This window comes from Pipistrellus kuhlii, unplaced genomic scaffold (assembly GCF_014108245.1).
Source record: "Pipistrellus kuhlii isolate mPipKuh1 unplaced genomic scaffold, mPipKuh1.p scaffold_m20_p_7, whole genome shotgun sequence".
NCBI lineage: Eukaryota > Metazoa > Chordata > Mammalia > Chiroptera > Vespertilionidae > Pipistrellus > Pipistrellus kuhlii.
The window spans coordinates 80,119,680-80,138,791 of record NW_023425573.1 but is presented as its reverse complement, the minus strand read 5'-3'; positions in this window follow the sequence as shown (position 1 = coordinate 80,138,791).

The window sequence follows — 19,112 nt, the reverse complement described above, 5'->3', positions numbered from 1 at the left end:
TGAGCTGTAGCAAATAGTCCTCAAAGGCAAATAATCTCTGTGTTCTGTTTTAGGTGATTTTACGGCTTTACTAGAGGTTCTGTACATGTACTCGTGCACGGTGGGGTCTCTCAGCCTGACCTGTGGGATCAGGCCCAAACTGGTTCTCTGACATCCCCTGAGGGGTCCCGGATTGCTAGAGGGCTCAAGCCAGGCCGAGGGACCCCACTGGTGCATGATCAGGGCGGGGGAGGGACCATAGGAGGGTTCCAGGATGTGTCCAGCCCATCTTGCTCAGTCCCAATTGGCCAGACTCCAGCAGCAAGCTAACTTACCGGTTGGAGCATCTGCCCCCTGGTGGTCAGTGCGCATTATAGCAACTAGTTGAAAGGTTGAACCAACGGTCAAACACTTAGCATATTAGGCTTTTACTATATAGGATCTATGTAGTAAATGTTTAAGTTTCAGTTATACCATTCTAATTTTGAGCTGAAAAACATTACACTCATGACCAACATTTTGTTTAATGAAGAACCACACAGTTGATGATGGTCTCATAAGATTACAATGGAAAAAATTCCTATTGCCTAATGACCTTGTAGCTGTCAAAACATCATAGCACGACACATTACTCATGTTCATGGTGATGCTGATTTAAACAAATGCACTTCTCTGCCATTCATATAAAAGTATAGTATATACAAAAACAGTAGTTGTCTATGCCATTTAGGTTTTATGTGCGTACACCCTATGAAGTTTGTGTAAGTATAAAATTGCCTAACAATGACACATTTCTCAGAACATATTCCCATTGTAAAGTGGCACATAAATGCATTTATAAAATAAAGGTGACACTAAAACTACTTAGTCTGTAGACCGTCATCAATTTAAAATCAATTTAAAATATATTTTTTAAACATGTAACTTCATTGGCTTACGTGCATGTAATTATATATATATATTAGAGGCCCGGTGCAAGAAATTCGTGCAAGGGGGGTCCTTTCAGCCCAGCCTGCAACCTCTCCAATCTGGGACCCTTTAGAGGATGTCTGACTACTGGCTTAGGCCTGATCTCAGGGATCTGGCCTAAAATGGCAGTCAGACATCCCTCTCACAATCTGAGACTGCTGGCTCTTAACTTCTCACCTGCCTGCCTGTCTGATCTTCCCTAACTTATCCCACTACCAGCCTTATCATCCCTAATCATCTCTTGCCTGCTGGTCTGATCACCCCTAACTGACTCCTGCTGGGCTGGTCAAACACAACTGCCCCCTTGCCAGCTTGGTCACCCCCAACTGTCCCATTGCCAGCCTGGTTGTCCCTCACTGCCCCCCTCTGACAGCCTGGTAACCCCTAACTGCCCTGCCTGCTGGCCTAATCACCCCCAAAACTCCCCCCTGCCAGTCTGGTAGCCCCTCACTGCCCTCCTCTGACAGGCTGGTCACCCCTCATGTCCACCCCTAGTGGCCTGGTCATGCCTAACTGCCCTCCTTGCAGGCCTTGTTGCCCCTCATGATCCCCCCATGCTGGCCTGGTCGTCCCACGCAGCCTGCTGTTTGGTCATTACTGTGAGGGCATCCTGATTAATTTGCATATTACCTTTTTATTAGTACAGATAGCCTAAGTGACAGTTACAGTGGAACAACCAGTCACTATGATGCACACTGACCACCAGGAGGCAGATGTTCAATGCAAGAGCTGCCTGCTGGTGGTCAGTGCGCCCCCACAGGGTGAGCACCGCTCAGCCAGAAGCCCAGCTCAGGGCTGTAAGTACAGCGGCATGGGAGGAGCCTCTTCCACCTCCATGGTAGTTCTAAGGAGCAGTGAGCTGAGTGGTTAAGGAGCAGTGAGCAGGAGGGTGGATCCTGGACTGCAAGAAGGATGTCTGATTGCCAGCTTAGGCCCAATCCTCCAGGACTGTGAGAGAGCACAGGCTGGGCTATGCACCCTCCCCCCTCCAGAGCACAAATTTCATGCTCTGGGCCTCTAGTAAAGAAATAAATGACTATCAGAGAAAGTTAATTCCATATCTATCTATATTGAAAAATATATAAGTCTGTATCTTTATCAATGTTTCTCTCAAAGTTAGGTGAAGATTTTATGTTTTATCTCATTTAGTAAGCCATTTCAGGCATGGGTTAAAGGTTAATGCTCTTGCCAGAAAAGGCATGGTTTTGCCCATCTAGACTCTCCTTCAGAGTTTATAAGGCTTTGGGAGGTGTCCCGATGGGGCCTTGTGCCTGTAGCAATGTCTTTAGCTAGGCCAATAGTATAGAGAGAGTTTACATTAAACCTGCCTGGGTCAGGTCCAAGACAGCATAAACCAAATGACTTGAAGAACCTCTCAGCACTTAAGTACAATATTAAAATATGTTAATGTTCACTATTCAGTGATATCTTCCCATGTTTTATTCTCTTATGTGATGATTTTTAATAATGAGTATGTATAGGGAAGTAGAATAAGGAAAAGATTGTATTTTTATGGTGAACTTTGGATCAGAATCTGGCTTCAGCAGATTTTAATTATTAATTGATTGTTTTTCTTGTGATGCCTGAGTTTTGTGATAGAAATATATAAAAATTCATCCTTTTAAAAAATATTTTATTGATTTTTTAGAGAGGAAGAGAGAGGAATAGAGAGTTAGAAACATCGATGAAAGAGAATCATCCTGCACACCCCCTACTGGGGATGTGTCCCCAACCAAGGTACATGCCCTTGATTGGAATCGAACCTGGGACCTTTCAGTCCACAGGCTGATGCTCTATCCACTGAGCCAAACCGGTTTTAGCTAAAAATTCATTCTTTTAAAATATTAGCAAATATTCGTCACTCACAAGCATTTATATTTTACCATTTTCATAAGAGATTTATTTAAAAGCTGCAGGGGAAGAGGTGATGTTTATAAAGAGATAACTAAAATCCTTCAAGTGGTTGATAAAATGTGATCTTTAAAGACTGTTGGCCATTCCACTGTGGGCACTATTTCCATATCATCATATCCCTAGTTTCAGAACATGTCCTAGTTTGGTTCTCTCCCTTTTCATTCCCCCATCCCTCTTCTTTTTTCTCTGTCCACTTATGTTCTCACAAGGTACTGCTTATCCATCTTTTGTATGCTCTTGCTGTTGTCTTTAGGGTCTGAACTTCTACTGAAAGATGATTATCAATTATTTTCTTAATGAGTTATCTTCCAATATAAATTTATGGTGAAGCTATTACTTTATTATTTTGTCTCCAATTCAATGTAAGTGATCTCTTTCTGATATTCACCTAGATACTTTTCAAATATTTATATTTGCAACATGTGATTTTTAGATTTTACTTTTTAAAGTTAAATATAGTCTGAATATTTAATAACACCTAGATCAAATGGCTTCAGGAAAAGCAGGGATAGTGAATTGTATAATTTGGTTACAATCTTATTTTTCCAGTGTTAATATGTAAGTATTCTCATCAAAGAAGTTAGCTATGAATTGGGATGCTGCTTCTTTTATACTCTCATTTGAAGTAAAAAGTGTGAAAGTCTGAGCTAGATTCAGTAATTGGCCATCATACACTATTAAAATGCTGCTTTGAAGAAAACCCACTTCATTTTTCACTGTTCTCTATTTGCATCACAAAATATTTGAAATGAACTGATCAAAGTGGAATGCTCATTTTTATTGCTTCTTTCTAATTTCTGATACTTATTCTAATCGTTTTTGGAGCAAGGACCAACATTTTTTGGAATTTAAAACACAAAATAGAATTTGAACAGAGACTGATCAGATCTGTTAGTGACCAGGAGACTAAAGACAAATCTAAATTATGAGAATCCGACTATAATGTTGCAAATGCTGGAAAACTCCTTATGTTGTCTTTATGTTGCTGAAAGCAGAAATTTGCCATCTGAGAAAAGAAAGTGCAAGGTCTGCAGAATGAAAAAGAAAAGAAAGGTAGTCTCATTAATTCATTTGATGGGTGATTGGTGAAGTTATTGATTATATGTCTGTAATCGAAGATGGAAGTCCCCTCTAAGAGATTGCCTTCTCTTGACCTTGAACAGGGATGTATTTGTAAGAAGACTGGCTATATTATAGAGCACATGTGTCAAACACAAGGCCCGTGGGCCAAATCCGTCCCGCCAGGCCTTGCAATGTGGCCCGCACCGCGCTGTCATCACTGCACTCCGCTGCGTTTCCATCACAATGACAGTTTATGACTGTTCAGTAAACCATTCGGCCCGCGACTTAGGCTGGATTTTAGATTTTGGTCCCTTCTCTGATTGAGTTCGACACCCCTATTATAGAGGTTAAGGAAACAGTTAGTTTGCATTATAGTTATTTCCCTCACCCAGGGGATTAAACATCCAACTTTTGGTGTAGGGGACTATCTCCAACTAACCCAGCCACTCTGACCAGGGTGTTGCAGAGGTATTTTAAAAATAGGCAAATTCATTAATTCATAAGCTCCAGTTTCTTCATGTTTAAAACAGAAATTATAACACACTAGTGACCCGGTGCACAGAATTCATGCACATTAAAAGACAATTAATTACAGGAAATATTTTAATATTGCTATTTGCCCTTTCTTTATAATAGAAGTGTCAGAGATGAAAGAAAAAATTTAAAATGTATGTGAAAATCTTCCTCCTTCCACCTACCCAGGTGTGCCTTGAAATCGCAAGAGACTCAAACCCAGTCTGCCACAACCCCATTGGCCTAAATCCAGACCTGGCTAGCCCCATCCCCATCAAACCCTGCTGGGTGGGAGGGGAGGGCATGGTTTCAGGTTGCCTGGCCTGGTGGCAGGTTGGGGGGCATGGCCTGAGGTCCCCCATCAAGCCCCATGGACAGGGGAGGGCCTGAGGATTCCACCATGCCCCGCATGGTAGGTGGTGTGGCCTAAGGTCCCCTGGCTCAGGGCTGGGGAGGGGGCATGGCCTGAAGTCTCCTGTCAATCTCTTCCAGGCAGGGGCCGCAGCCTGAGGTCCCTTGTTCAGCCTCAGGTCTCTGCTGATTGCTCATTAAGGTTTGTTATGAGAACTTGGCCTCTGCTGTGTGTGCAGCCATCTTGTTACGGCATGACAGTCAATTTGCATATTTCCTCTTTATTAGATTGGATGATTTGTAGGTTTAAATGGAGATTAATGAAGATTAAGTGAAATGTATACAAGCATCTTGAAAAATACCAAGTACATAATATTCAGTCTATAATTGTTAGTTACAATTTTCTTTCCTCCTTCCAATTTTAATGCTCAACCTTTCCTGGGAGATGAGAGAAGGCCTGGGGATTTTAGGAAGACCTCTTCCTCCTCTAACCTTTACTAATCCAGAAAAGAGATTGGTTCTTCCCAACAGCCCTCCAAATCCGAAGCAATAGTATTGTTATCTGTAGCCATGACCACCCTCAGACATTACTTTTTTAAAACCATAGCTATTCAACATTAATTTCCATTGTCATCCTTGTCAGTTGTCCTCCTCCCTGTGGAATTTTACTACAAAAAAATAAAACCCTACACAACAAAACAAGTTAATAAAAAGGCCTTATAAGTAATTGATACAGTTTATACTTTAAGCATAGGAAGATGGTGAAGCTTTTAAAATTGCAGAAATAAGAAGGTAATTTGTCATAGAATAAAAAAGACTTGATCTGTTTACTTAGCTATGTCTCAGTAACAAACAATAAAAAACATTAGAGGTTTACAACAAGAAAGGTTGATCCTTTTTTTTTATAGAAAACATAAACTTTCTTACTAAGAACCATATTAGACATATTTAAAGCCTCTCTGTTGCACATGATATACAAATATGAGGCATACATATAACATATAACATATGTGTCTGTACTATATATACACATGTAAAACATGTTTTACATGTGTATATATAGTACAGACATATAACTTTTTGAAACATAAAATAAAGAATCGCTCTTCTTTATACATGTTTTTCTTACATCATTGAATTCTGAATCAGGTTACTCGTTATTAATGTGGATTTTTTTCAATAGATGGAGTTACACATATGTTGATAAATATGCAATTTGATATTTATGCTATTTTGTTTCATTGACTGAAAGCTTCAAAACTTCCTATGTAGCCGAAAACAGTTTGGCTCAGTGGATAGAGCGTCAGTCTGCAGACTGAAAGGTTCCAGGTTCGATTCCGGTCAAGGGCATGTACATTAGTTGTGGACACATCCCCAGTAAGGGTTGTGCAGGAAGCAGCTGGTCGATGTTTCTCTCTCATTGATGTTTCTAGCTCTCTCTCCCTTCCTCTCTGTAAAAAATCAATAAAATATATATTTTTTAAAAAACTTCATATGTCAAATTTTCTGAAGGTGTTAACATCATAGATATATTTATGCTTAAAAATGTTGAATTTCATGCCAAAAAAAAAAGAGCATTTGCAGTAAGTTTTAATTCATTACTTTATTTTGAAGAAAAGTGCTGCTGAAAGTTTTTGTGTACCTCAGAAACCTATGGGGAACATGCTCCATCTTAAGATACTTGTGAACACTGGTTTAAATGCTTTAAAAGTGCTGATTTTCAATGTGAAAGACAATGAACATCCAGGTCAACTGAAAAAGTTTGAAGACCAACAATTACAAGCATTATTGGATAAAGATGCGTATTAAACTCAAAAGCAACTTGCAGAAAGATTAAATGTTGCTTAGCAAACAATTTCCAAACATTTACAAGCAATGGGAAAGATTTTAAAGGAAGGAAAATGAGTGCCACATCAACTGAACTAAAGACAAATGGAAAACCGAAAAATCATTAGTAAATGTTGCTTCAACAGCACGAAAGTCTTTTTTTTTTGCATTGACTTGTAGCTGGCAATGAAAAGTGGATTTATTTTGAGAATCACAAACACACAAAATTATGGGTTTATCCAGGTTAACCATCAACATCGACTGCAAGGCCAAATGGGTTCAGAAAGAAGACAATGCTCTGTGTTTGGTGGGATCAGGAAGGTGTATTATGAGCTTCTAAAACTAGGAAGCCAATAATACAATACTTATCACTACTGACAAAAAATAATCAATTTGAACCATGCTTTGATTGTGAAATGACCAGAGAGTGACAGAAGACACAGCAAAGTAATTTTGCTTCATGATGACACACCATCACACACTTCAAAACCAATTAAAGACATGTTAAAGGTCTTGCCTGGGAAGTATCACCCCACCAGCCATATTCACCAAAACTTTGCTCCTTAGATGACCACTTGTTCCAATCGATGGCACATGCACTTTCTGAGCAGCACTTCAAAATCTAAGAAGTGGAAAATTGGGTCTTTGAATGGTTTGCCTCAAAACAAGAAAAGTTCTATTGGGATGGTATCCACAAATCACCTGAAAGATGGGGAAATGTGTAGCTAATGATGGACATTACTTTGAATAAAGCACTTTTGATGTTTCTCTTGAAATTATCCTGTTTTCTTTGATTACAAAATTTGCATTAGTAACTGATACAATAATATAAAGGTGGGGTTAGATTTTCTTAAACATCAGAAAACTAGTCTTATTTTTTTTAATTAACTGATTTTATGAAGAAAATTAAAAAATAAAATATTTTTATATGTTTAAAAATAATGTCAAGAAAACTAATGTTAAAGATAACATTGAAATAACATATTCTTATAATTGAATAGAGCACTAAAATATGAAGCATTTAAATGCTTTACATTTTAACACATTTTATATGAAGATTTAATAATATGTGATATACCATGCAGGGTAGAATAAGAAATATTTTAAGTAGAAAGAAGAAACTATGCAGAAAATTAAAATTTTAACAATTACAGGTGTGTTAAGTTATGTAAGTTATGTTTTGTCTTCAGATTTTCTTTTAAAAAAATCTTTATTGCTGAGAGTCTTACATATGTCCCCATTATTCCCCCATTTGCCCCCTCAATCCCATTCTTACACCATTCCAGGCCTTCACCACCCTATTGTCTGTGTCCATAGGTAATGCATACATGCATCGAAGTTATTTGGTTAATCTCCTTCCCATCCCCCCTCTTCTCTCTGAGATTCATCAGTCTGTTCCATGTTTTTACGTCTCTGGTTCTATTTTATTCATCAGTTTATTTTGTTCATTAGATTCTTTGTTTATTTTCATTTTTAGATTTAATTGCTGAAATCAGCAATTAAATCAAAATATCAAAATAAAAGAGTAATATGCAAACTGACCATCACTCCAACACACGAGATGGCTGCCCCCATGTGGACACAAGATGGCCACCATAAGATGGCCAGCAGGGAGATGGCCAACAGGGAAGGGCAGTTGGGAGGGTCCAGGCCTGCAAGGGAGGGCAGTTGTGGGTGCTAAGGCCAGCAGGGGAGGCCAGTTGGGGGGACCAGGCCTGCAGGGGAGAGCAGTTATGGGCAATCAAGCTGGCAGGGGAGCAGTTTGGCATCAATCAGGCTGGCAGGTAAGTGGTGAGGGTGTGATCAGGCTGGCAGGAAGAAGTGGTTAGAGGCAGTTGGGAAGGAAGGCAGGCAAGCAGTTGGGAGCCAGCAGTCCTGGATTGTGAGAGGGATGTCTGACTGCCAGTTTATCCCATGAGGAGTCCCAGATTGGAGAGGGTGCAAGCTTGGGCTGAGGGGTACATACCCCTGTGAACGAATTTCATGTACCAGGCCTCTAGAGTGTGTGTGTGTGTGTGTGTGTGTGTGTGTGTGTGTGTATATATATATATATATATATATATATATATATATATATATATTCATAGTCATTTTATTGTTTATACTACAGGCCCACTGCATGAAGAGATTTCTAGCACCAGTTTTCTTCCAGCATCTGGGACCAGGCTTCACTTTGCTGCAGACTCCAACTGGAGTTTGCCATTTTCACTGCAGACTCTGGGCAGAGTTGCTCTTTGTCTTTGCTGCAGCCAGAGTGCCCCTAGCCGGAGTCCTGCCCCACCTAGCCACTCCACACCTGGAACAGCTGCCATCTTTCTCCTTCTGATTTGCATATTCCCTCCTGATCGGCTGGTGGGCATAGCAAAGTAATGGTTAATTTGAATGTTTATATTTTATTAGTGTAGATTTAAAAAAAATTATTTATTTCAAAGAGGAAGGGGGAGAGTGAGAGAAAAACATCGACGATGAGAAAGAAACATTGATTTGCTGCCTCCTGCACCCCCCACAATAAAGATCAAGCCCATAAGCTGAGACCCTTCAGTTCTCAGGCCAATGCTCTATTCATTGAGCAAAAACAGCTATAGCTTCTTTATTTATTTATTTTTTGAGCCTCAGACAAGAAGAACCTGCAAAGAGGCACAACAGCAAGACATCAAAAGTTAAAACATTGAAGACAAAGAGAGAATCTTAAAAGCAGCAAGAAAGAAGCTAGAAGAAGGAGTAGAAGGAGAGGGAGGAGGATGAAGAGGAGGAAGAGGAGGAAAAGTTTAAATCTTCCTCATATTATACTTCAGTTCAAAGTAGTTCTCAGGTTTACTTTTTTTACCAGTTGGAGATAAGAAACAATTGTACTTTTCAACACTGCCATTAAAAAAAGGTAATTCATACTCACATCTCTTCTTTTTATCTTATTTTTGAAGTATAATTTACATATAAAATGAATACTTTTTAGTGTTCATATTAATGAGTATCTTTAATAGCATTTATCTATGTTGCTGCCACTTAAAACAATATCAAAAGTAATTTTCTTTATCCCCTACACTAGAGGCCCCTTGCAGAAAAATTCCTGCGTTAGGGCTTCCTGTGCAGTCTCTGCAGCCCCACTGGCTTCTTTCCTTTCTACCCACCCCTCGTGCTTCCCTTCCTTCTCTGCAGCCCTGTTGCTTCTCTCCCTTCTCCCCCACCCCACCTGTTTTCCTTTCTTCTCTGCCGTCCTGCTTGCTTGCTTCTCTGCAGCTTCGCTCCCTTCTGCAGTGCTTGGCTTCTTTCTACCCTGTCTTCAGTCTTCACTCTGGCCTGGATACGCAAATTAACTGCCATATTGGTTGGGTTAATTTGCATACCCACCCTGATTGGCTGGTAGGCGTGGCTTGAGGGTGTAGCAAAAGTACAGTCAATTTGCATGTTTCTCTTTTATTAGAGAGGATGCCTTTTGTTTCCTTCCATTCAATTCCTGCTCAGGCAACCCCTTCTTTTACGTGTTAGCTTTGTCTAGTCCACATGTGTCAAACACAAGGCCGGCGGGTCAAATCCGTCCTGCCAGGCCTTGCAATGTGGCCCGTACCACGCTGTCATCACTGCACTCCACTGCATTTCCATCACAATGACAGTTTATGACTGTTCAGTAAACCATTCGGCCCGCGATTTAGGCTGGATTTTAGATTTTGGCCCCTTCTCTGATTGAGTTCGACACCCCTAGTCTAGTCTAAAAGTTTATTTAAAAGGGATTATGAAATATAGCTTTTGTAAGACTAACACTTTTTAGTCAGCATAATGTTTGCATAGTGTATATTCATTCTTTTGTATCACTAGTTAACAACTTTGTATTGCTAAGTTAATTACATCAAATTAATATTTAGTAATGCATCATGTTTTCACTCACTCTCTTGTTAGTGAGCATTTGAGTCATTTCCAAGTCAGTCTATTATGGATGAAGCTGCTCTTAATCTTGTAGGAATAATTGTGAACATATGTTTTATAACTTTTAGGAAAATACCTAGGAGTAAAAATGCTGAGCCTTATGATAGGTGTATGTTTAACACTGAAAATCTGCTCAAATGTTTCCAAAAGTATTTGTACCATTGCATATTTTTACAAGCACTGTCATAGAATATGGCTGCTCCACATTTTTGTCAACATTGTGCTTGTTAACTATTTAGATTGGGGCAAGAGACATTCCTGTGGATATAAAATGTTGTTTTATTGGTTTTATCATTTGTATTTGTCTGATAATTAAAATTTGGGAACTTTTCAGGTGCTTATTGTCTACTCAAGTATCTTCTTTTTTTTAAATATATTTTATTAATTTTGTACAGAGAGGAAGGGAGAGAGATAGAGAGCTAGAAACATTGATGAAAGAGAGAGTCATCGACCAGCTGCCTCTTGCACACCCCCTACTGGGGATGTGCCCGCAACCAAGGTACATGCCCTTGACGGGAATCGAACCCGGGACCTTTCAGTCCCCAAGCCGACGCTTTATCCATTGAGCCAAACCGGTCTCGGCTCAAGTATCTTCTTTTGTGAATTTTCTGAGTAGTTTTGGCCATTTTTATTGGGTTGTCTATCAATTTATTGTGAATAAGTAGGAGTTCTTTGTAGTGTCTAAACATTACTGCTTTGTCAAATGTATGTACTGTGAACTATATTCTGAGTCTGTGAAATGCCTATTATCTTAATGGCTGTTTTTTATGGTCTTTTAATTGTTTTGTGTTTTTTATTATATTTGTTGTCTGGTAACTCTGAATACAAACACATTTTATATGGACAGCTAATATTGTCTACCAGTATTTAAGTTGTCTTTTCACTATCTCAACAGTGTATTTCAAAGGGCAGAAATTTTTATTTTATTGTATTAAATACTAGAGGCCCAGTGCTCCATTCAGGGCCCAATATAAAATTTAAGGAAAATTTGACAACTTAATACTCTATTTTTAATTATAAAAATGATATATTTCTGCCTTTTTTAAGTCTCCTTAATTTGCTTCTATATGTACTTTGTAGCTTCAAATATAAAGTTACTTCATATATTTTGTTATACCTACTCCTAATTATTTAATGTGTTTTGAATGGTAGATGATACATTAACATTTTTCAGTTTTCTATTATTTTATGCTAGCACATATAAGTAAATTTTTATTTTGTATGCTTTTATTTATGAAATTGAAACTGTCATAAAAAGTAATTCAAGTAGTTTTCTTGTAGATTACATTAGATTTTACAAAGATGATGTCATCACTGATTACAGACAGTTCTTTCTTTTCTTCCAATTGTGATGTCACTTATTCTTGCTTACTGCATTGACTAGAACTTTCAGTATAATTAAAGAGAACGGTGAAAGCAGAAATCTCCGACTACTGATCTTAGGAAGAAAGCATTATTATTATTATTATTTTATCATAAAAGTCACTATTAAGCATAGAATTTTTTTAATGTATCCTTTACTAGATTAAGGATTCTACTTATATTCCAGGATTGCTGAGAGCTTTTATTAGGAAACTGGGGGACCAGTGCACAAATTCATGCACCTAAAAAGGAATTGTGTGGTGGCAAAGCTGCAGTGGGCACAGGGCAGGTCTCAGCATCCTCCATGCCCCCTACTTGCCCCTCCCACCATGGCTCTGGTACCCTGTCTGTCAGCAGCCCTGCTTCTGCAGCCACCACTCCCACATGCTGACAGAGCTGGCCTCGCTCACACCCGCTGACAGCACAAAGCAATTCGGGCAGGCACCAGCAGTGAGTGTGAGAGGAAGGGGGGTAGAGAAGCCTTCAGGGGAAATTGGGGTCAGCAGCCACTGCTTGCCCCTGCTGATGGCTCCAGGTGATCAGGACTGGTGCCTGGAGCCAATAGAGGGTGCGAACAGTGGTTCTGGCACCAGCTGTAGGTGTGAGCAGGGCACTGGCAGCAGACATGAGTGCTGAGCAGGACCGTGGTGTGTGGGAACAAAGAATTTTCAGTAACCACCAGAAGCTCACCTAATGATAAGTGACTGGTGCCCCACCTTGGTCTGGTGCCCTGTTCACCTGCTCCCCCATCCCGACGTGGCTGATGCCCACCATGTTCCACACTCTGATGCTTGATGTCAATGCCCATCATGTTCTGTGTACACCCCCTGTATACACAGAACGTGTGTATAACACATCACAGTGACTAGTTGTTCGGTCTTTCTGCTGTTCAATCTATTTGCATATTAGGTTTTTATATATATAGACTAGAGGTCTGTTGCACAAAATTCATGCACTGGGGGGGGGGGGTGTCTCTTGCCCAGCCTGCACCCTCTCTAATCTGGGACACCTCAGGGAATGTCCTACTGCCAGTTTAGATTGGGCCTAAACCAGCAGTCAGACATCCCTCTCACAATCCGGGACTGCTGGTTCCTAAACGCTCACCTGTCTGCTGTCCCCGTAACCACTTCTACCTGTCAGCCTGATCACCCCCAACATCTCCCTTGCTGGCCTGAATAACATCTAACTGTTCCCCTACCAGCCTGATCACCCCCAACTGCCCTCTCCTGCCAGCCTGCTTTCACCCCCAATTGACCTCCCCTGCAAGCCTGGTCCCCCACAACTGCCCTCCCCTGCAGGTCTAGTTGTCCCCAATAGACTTCCCCTGCCAATCTGATTGCCACCACCTATCTTCTCCTTCTGGTCTATCTGCCGCTGCCTGCTTGATCACCCCTAACTGTCCTCTCCTGCAGGCCTGATCTTGCTCCTAGCTGCCCTCCTCTGCTGGCCAATTTGGTCCTGATTTGTCAGTTTCTATGCCAGTCAGTATCTCAAGGCATATCAACAGGGCTTGATCAGAAAGCTGGGGCTGATCAGCAGCCCCAGTGGAGGTCTCATGAGAAATGGAGGTGTGGCTGCTAGAGAGAAAGAGAAAGGCAAGTGCTGATCAATAGCTGCCACAGAGGCTATGGATCAGATTTTGCTTCTTTCTCAGGCCTCCCTCTGGGCCTGATTTGAAGTCCCCTCAGGAGTAAGTGCTGGGTCACTGTGTCTGCAGCCTCAGCAGTCAGTGCTGGGTCACCATAGCAACCCAGCCCTGACTGCAGGACTGACTTCTAGTTGGTTAAGCCTCTGGTTGTGATGGACCCAGGGTTTTTATATATTAGGATACTATCAGAATTCTCAAGTTTTTCTCCATTTGTTCACATTTTTGCTGTGGTTTATTAAGACAGTGAAATATGTTGATTGAGTTTCTTAAAAAAACAAACAAACCAAAACAAGTAGGTAATACCAAATATAAAGTAATATATTAAAAAAAGAAAATAAAATTGATTTCTATAAATTAGTATTGTGTCCAGTAGCTGCTAAGCAGTTTGACTTTCAAATGTTAAACTCATTTTGTGCTCCTGGGAAAAATTTACTTGTTAATCATGTATTACCATTTTTATTTATTTCTTTAAACCATTTACTTAATACTATAAACATTTGATTATAATTGTGGCATCTATATTTATGAGAGATATTGGTCTTTAGTTACCTTTTTTAGTAATATCTATTTCATATCAGAATAATTTTGTGGTTCATTGGAGTTGCCAGATATTCCCTTACTTCTTAATTTTCTTAAGAGTTTCATAGACTTTGCCAAGACCGGTTTGGCTCAATGGACAGAGCGTCGGCTTGGGGACTGAAAGGTCCAGGGTTCGATTCTGGTCAAGGGCATGTACCTTGGTTGCGGGCATATCCCCAGTAGGGGGTGTGCAGGAGGCAGCTGATCGATGACTCTCTCTCATCGATGTTTCTAACTCTCTATCTCTCTCCCTTCCTCTCTGTACAAAATCAATAAAATATTAAAAAAAAAAAAAGAGTTTCATAGACTTTGCCAGTGAAGTCATTTGAGTCTGGAGTGTTCTTTATATTAGTGCAATTTCTTTAATATGTTTATGACTATTCAAATTATCTGTTTCTTCTTGAGTATATTTTTATGATTTATATATTCCAAGAAATGTGTATATTTCATCTAAACTCTATAATATAATGACATAAAGGTGATCATCATATTTTCTTTATAGTTTTTTAAAAATATCTTAGAATACGTGGTAATTATCTTTCTATTGTTATTGGTAATTTGTACCTTCTCTCTTTCCTTACCAATCTGTCTAAAATTTTTATTAATTTCATTGATCTTTAAAAAGCAGCTTTTGGTTTGCTTGAATTGTTTATTGTTTTTTTCTGATTTTCTAATACGTATTATTATATTTTTTCTACTTATTTGGGAAATTAAGACATTTTAAAATGCTTTCTTCAATATACCTCCTGGGACAAGGGAAACAGAAGAAAAAGTAAACACATGGGATTACATAGAACTAAAAAGTATTTGCACAGAAATGGAAACCATCACCAAAATTATAAGAAAACCCCTATGGGAGAAGATACTCTCCAATGACAGATGTGAAAAGGGGTTAATATCCAAAATTTATAAAGAAGTTATAAAGTTCAGTACAAACAAAAACAAAAACAAATAATCCAATTAAGAAATGGTCAAAGGACCTAAGTAGGTATTTCTCAAAAGAGGACATACAGATGGCAAAAAGTCACATGGAGCCAAAACCGGTTTGGCTCAGTGGACAGAGCGTCAGCTTGTGGACTGAAAGGTCCTAGGTTCGATTCCAGTCAAGGGTATATACCTTGGTTGTGGACACATCCCCAATAGGGGGTGTGCTGGAGGCAGCTGATCGATGTTTCTCACTCATCGATGTTTCTAGCTCTCTATCCATCTCTCTTCCTCTCTGTAAAGAATCAATATATTATATATATATATATATATATATATATATATATATATATATATTTTTTTTTTAAAGACACATGGAAAGTTTCTCGATGTCTCTCATACCTCACACCTGTCAGAAGAGCCATCATCAACAAATCAATAAACAAGTGTCATTGAGGAAGTGGAGAAAAGGAAATTCTCATACACAGAGTTGGTGAGAATACAGATTATTGCAGGTAAGTTGGAAAGCAGTATGGAGTTACCAAAAAAAAAATTAACCATGATATTGCCTTATGACCCAGTGATTCCACTTCCGGAAATTTACCTGAAGAAACTCAAATCAATAATTTGAAAGAATATATGTTCCTTTATGTTCATTGTAGTGTTATTTACAATAGCCAAGATTTAGAAGCAGCCCAAGTGTCCACTAGTAGAGAATGGATCCAAATGCTGAGGTACATTTTCACAATGGAATACTATGCAGCTGTAAAAATGAAGGAAATTTTCCCCTGGCTACAGCATAGATGGACTTGGAGAGCATTATACTAAGTGAAATAAGCTTGCAGAGAAGGCAAGTCCCATGTAATTTTATTCATGTTTGGAAACTATTTGGCAAAATGAACTAACAAGCATAATAGAGACAGACTCAAAAGAGCAGGCTGACAGCTGTTGGGGGTGGGGTTTTTTGGAAGGAGTGGAGGGATTAAACAAAAAAAAAGAAAAAAAAAAGAAAAAAAAAAAGAGTAACACTCATGAGCACGGCCAACAGTATGGTGATTGCCAGAGGGAGGTGAGTAGTAAGAAGTGGAAGAGGACAAAAGGGGATAAATGTGATGAACAGAGACTTGACTTGTGGTGGTAAACACAATATGTTGTGCAGACTATAATTTTGTTAGCCAGTATCACTCCAATAAATTCAATAAAAAGGAAAATACACTAAGTCAACAAACTAAAAAAATAAAGTACAGATACCCAGTGGTTATTAGTACCTGATTAATATAACTGATTAATACAGTCAAAATGAGCTCAGACATGGCTTCCTGGGTCCTTCATTAGAATCAGGCCAATACTTCAGTGTTCTCAAAGTCCCTCTAATAAAATGACCCGCTAATAAAAAGAAACTGGCTTTGGCGGTCTATGTGATTCTTTGCTTTAAAAAAAATAATATTTAGTAATTAAAACTTAGTCTGGTCAAGAATTCTGCCAAAAATAATCTACAGTCACAGGGTGGGCACTACAGTCTGAAAGTCCTAGGGCAGGGCACCAATGTTCATGGATTATTTCCCGCTGGGAGCTGGGATCCCACTCACACCTGTTTTGTCTCCCAAGTGTTCCTTCCGTGAGCTGCTGCTCACACTGCACTTCTTGGACTCTCCTATTTTCCTGCCATTTCTTCCCTTCCTTGCCAGATTTTACCTAAAATTTCTCCAGATTTCTGTAGCTAACTACATTCAATATTAGGATAGCTGCACATTTGTTAGAAAGATCTTAGCTCATATTCTTTGGCAGATGTAAGGTATAGTGGGAGGGAATTATGGAATATTAGGACCACCAAGAGCCTGAGAATAATAAAACCCATCATTTCAAAATCTCAATATAAAATTAATCCATGAATTTAGCTCAAAGTTGTGATTTTTGGTGTAACTTCTACTGTTTGAAGTAGATTTTCCTTTTGCCTTGACTCCTTAAATTTCTAGCTCTAGGGTACATGAAAATCATGCATCCATCGTTAAGGGAATAATCTCTGGAATCTGAATCTTGCTTTATGCTTTTAATAAATTTAATTTATTAAATTTAAAAATAAAATTGTTTCTTATGGTAGATATTGATGACATGCTTGGGACTATTTTTTTTTTTCTATTACAGAGATTTAGTGCTACAATATTTTCCCAAATACTGTGGTAGCAGCACCCAACACCTTCTGATACATTGTGTTTCGTTGTACTTCAGGTTAAAGAATTTCCAATTTCCATGCTGATGTTTATTTAAAAGTCTATTATTCTATTTCCAATTATGCAAACATATTCCAGAGACTTTTCCGATTTTGATTATAATTTAATCCTACTGTGAGAAGGCAGCAAATTTTTACAACCTGAATCTTTTTAAGTTTATTGAGAACTGTTTTATGAACTAGAATATGGCCTAACTTAAAGCATTTCCATGCACATTTGAAAATATTGTGCAATCCACAGTTGTTGCACTGAGTGTTCTATACACATTAATTATATCAAGCTGATTGATAATGGTTTTCATATCAATGTTCTTATTAATTTTCTACTTCTTTTTTCAATTGCTCAAACAAATGCATTAAAATATCCTACAATAATTTGTTAATTTTCCTATTGATTCAAGTTCTTCTGTGTTTGCTCCAGGTATTTTGCTACTAGGTGCATAAACATTATAAACGAGTATGCTCTCTTAATGTATTCAGTCCTTCATTTTAATGAAATGACTTTTATTCCTTTACACTTACATCTACTATTTATATTAATATTGCTTCAGTCTCTTTTTGCTAGTGTTATCATGACTTCTGTTTTTTCTTTTTCTTTTTTTTTTTTTACCATTATTTCATTTTATAAATATTTATGTACTTATAATTAAATAGTGTTTCTTGTAGGCAGCTATATTAAATTTTTAGTGCTCTTTGAATTATTACCAAAAGCTGGATGGCTTACAACAACAGAAATGGACTCTCTCACATTCTGAGGTTAAAACCCTCAGATTGAAGTGTCTGCAGGACCATCTCACATGGCGTTTTAGAGCATGATCTCCTGGCCCCTGTCAGCGGCAGGTCCCCTGGTAATCCTATCGTTCCTCAGCTTGTGGCTGCCTCTCTCCACTTCCCCTCCACCTTCCCTCTGAGTGTCTGTGTCTCTGTGTCTTCACATGATAGTATTTTATTTAAAAAATGTGATTGGATTTAGCGCCTAGCCTAACCCAGTACAATCTTATTTTACATTATTTTTTTAAATAAGTTTTTATTGTTCATATTATTACAAATGTTCCTTCCCTCCCCTCCATTGCTCTCCTCCACCAGGTTCCCACCCCACCCTCTGCCCTTTCCCCACTCCCCATTGTCCTCATCCATAGGTGCACAGTTTATGTTCAGTCTCTTCCCACATCCCCCTCTCTCCTTTTCCCCAACAATCGTCAGTTCACTCCCCTTCCATACCTCTGATTCTATTATATTCAACAGTTAATATTGTTCATCAGATTTTTTTTAAATTTCCTTGGTGTTTAGATTCACTTGTTGATAGTTATGTATTTGTTGTTCATAATTTTTTATCTTTATTTACTTTCTCTTCTGAAAGAACCCCCTTCAGCAATTCATATAATTCTGGTTTGGTGTTGATGAACTCCTTTAGCTTTTTATTTTTATTTTTTATTAGTGAAGTTCTTTATCTGACCTTTGATTCTGAGTGATAGCTTTGCTGGATAGATTATCTTTGGCTGTAGGTTCTTACTATTCATCACCTTGAATATTTCTTGCCATTCCCATCTGGCCTGCATGGTTTGTGTTGAGAAGTCAGCTGACAATCGTATAGGTGCTCCTTTATAGGTAACTACCTTCTTTGCTCTTGCTGCTTTTAATATTCTCTCTTTGTCTTTTGATCTTAGAATTTTAATTATGATTTGTCTTAGTGTGGTCCTCTTTGGATTCCTTTTGTTGGAGTTCTGTGCACTTCCTGGACTTGTAAGTCTAATTCTTTCACCAAGTGGGGCAAGTTTTCTGTCGCTATTTCTTTCAATATGTTTTCGATATCTTGCTCTCTCTCATCTTCTG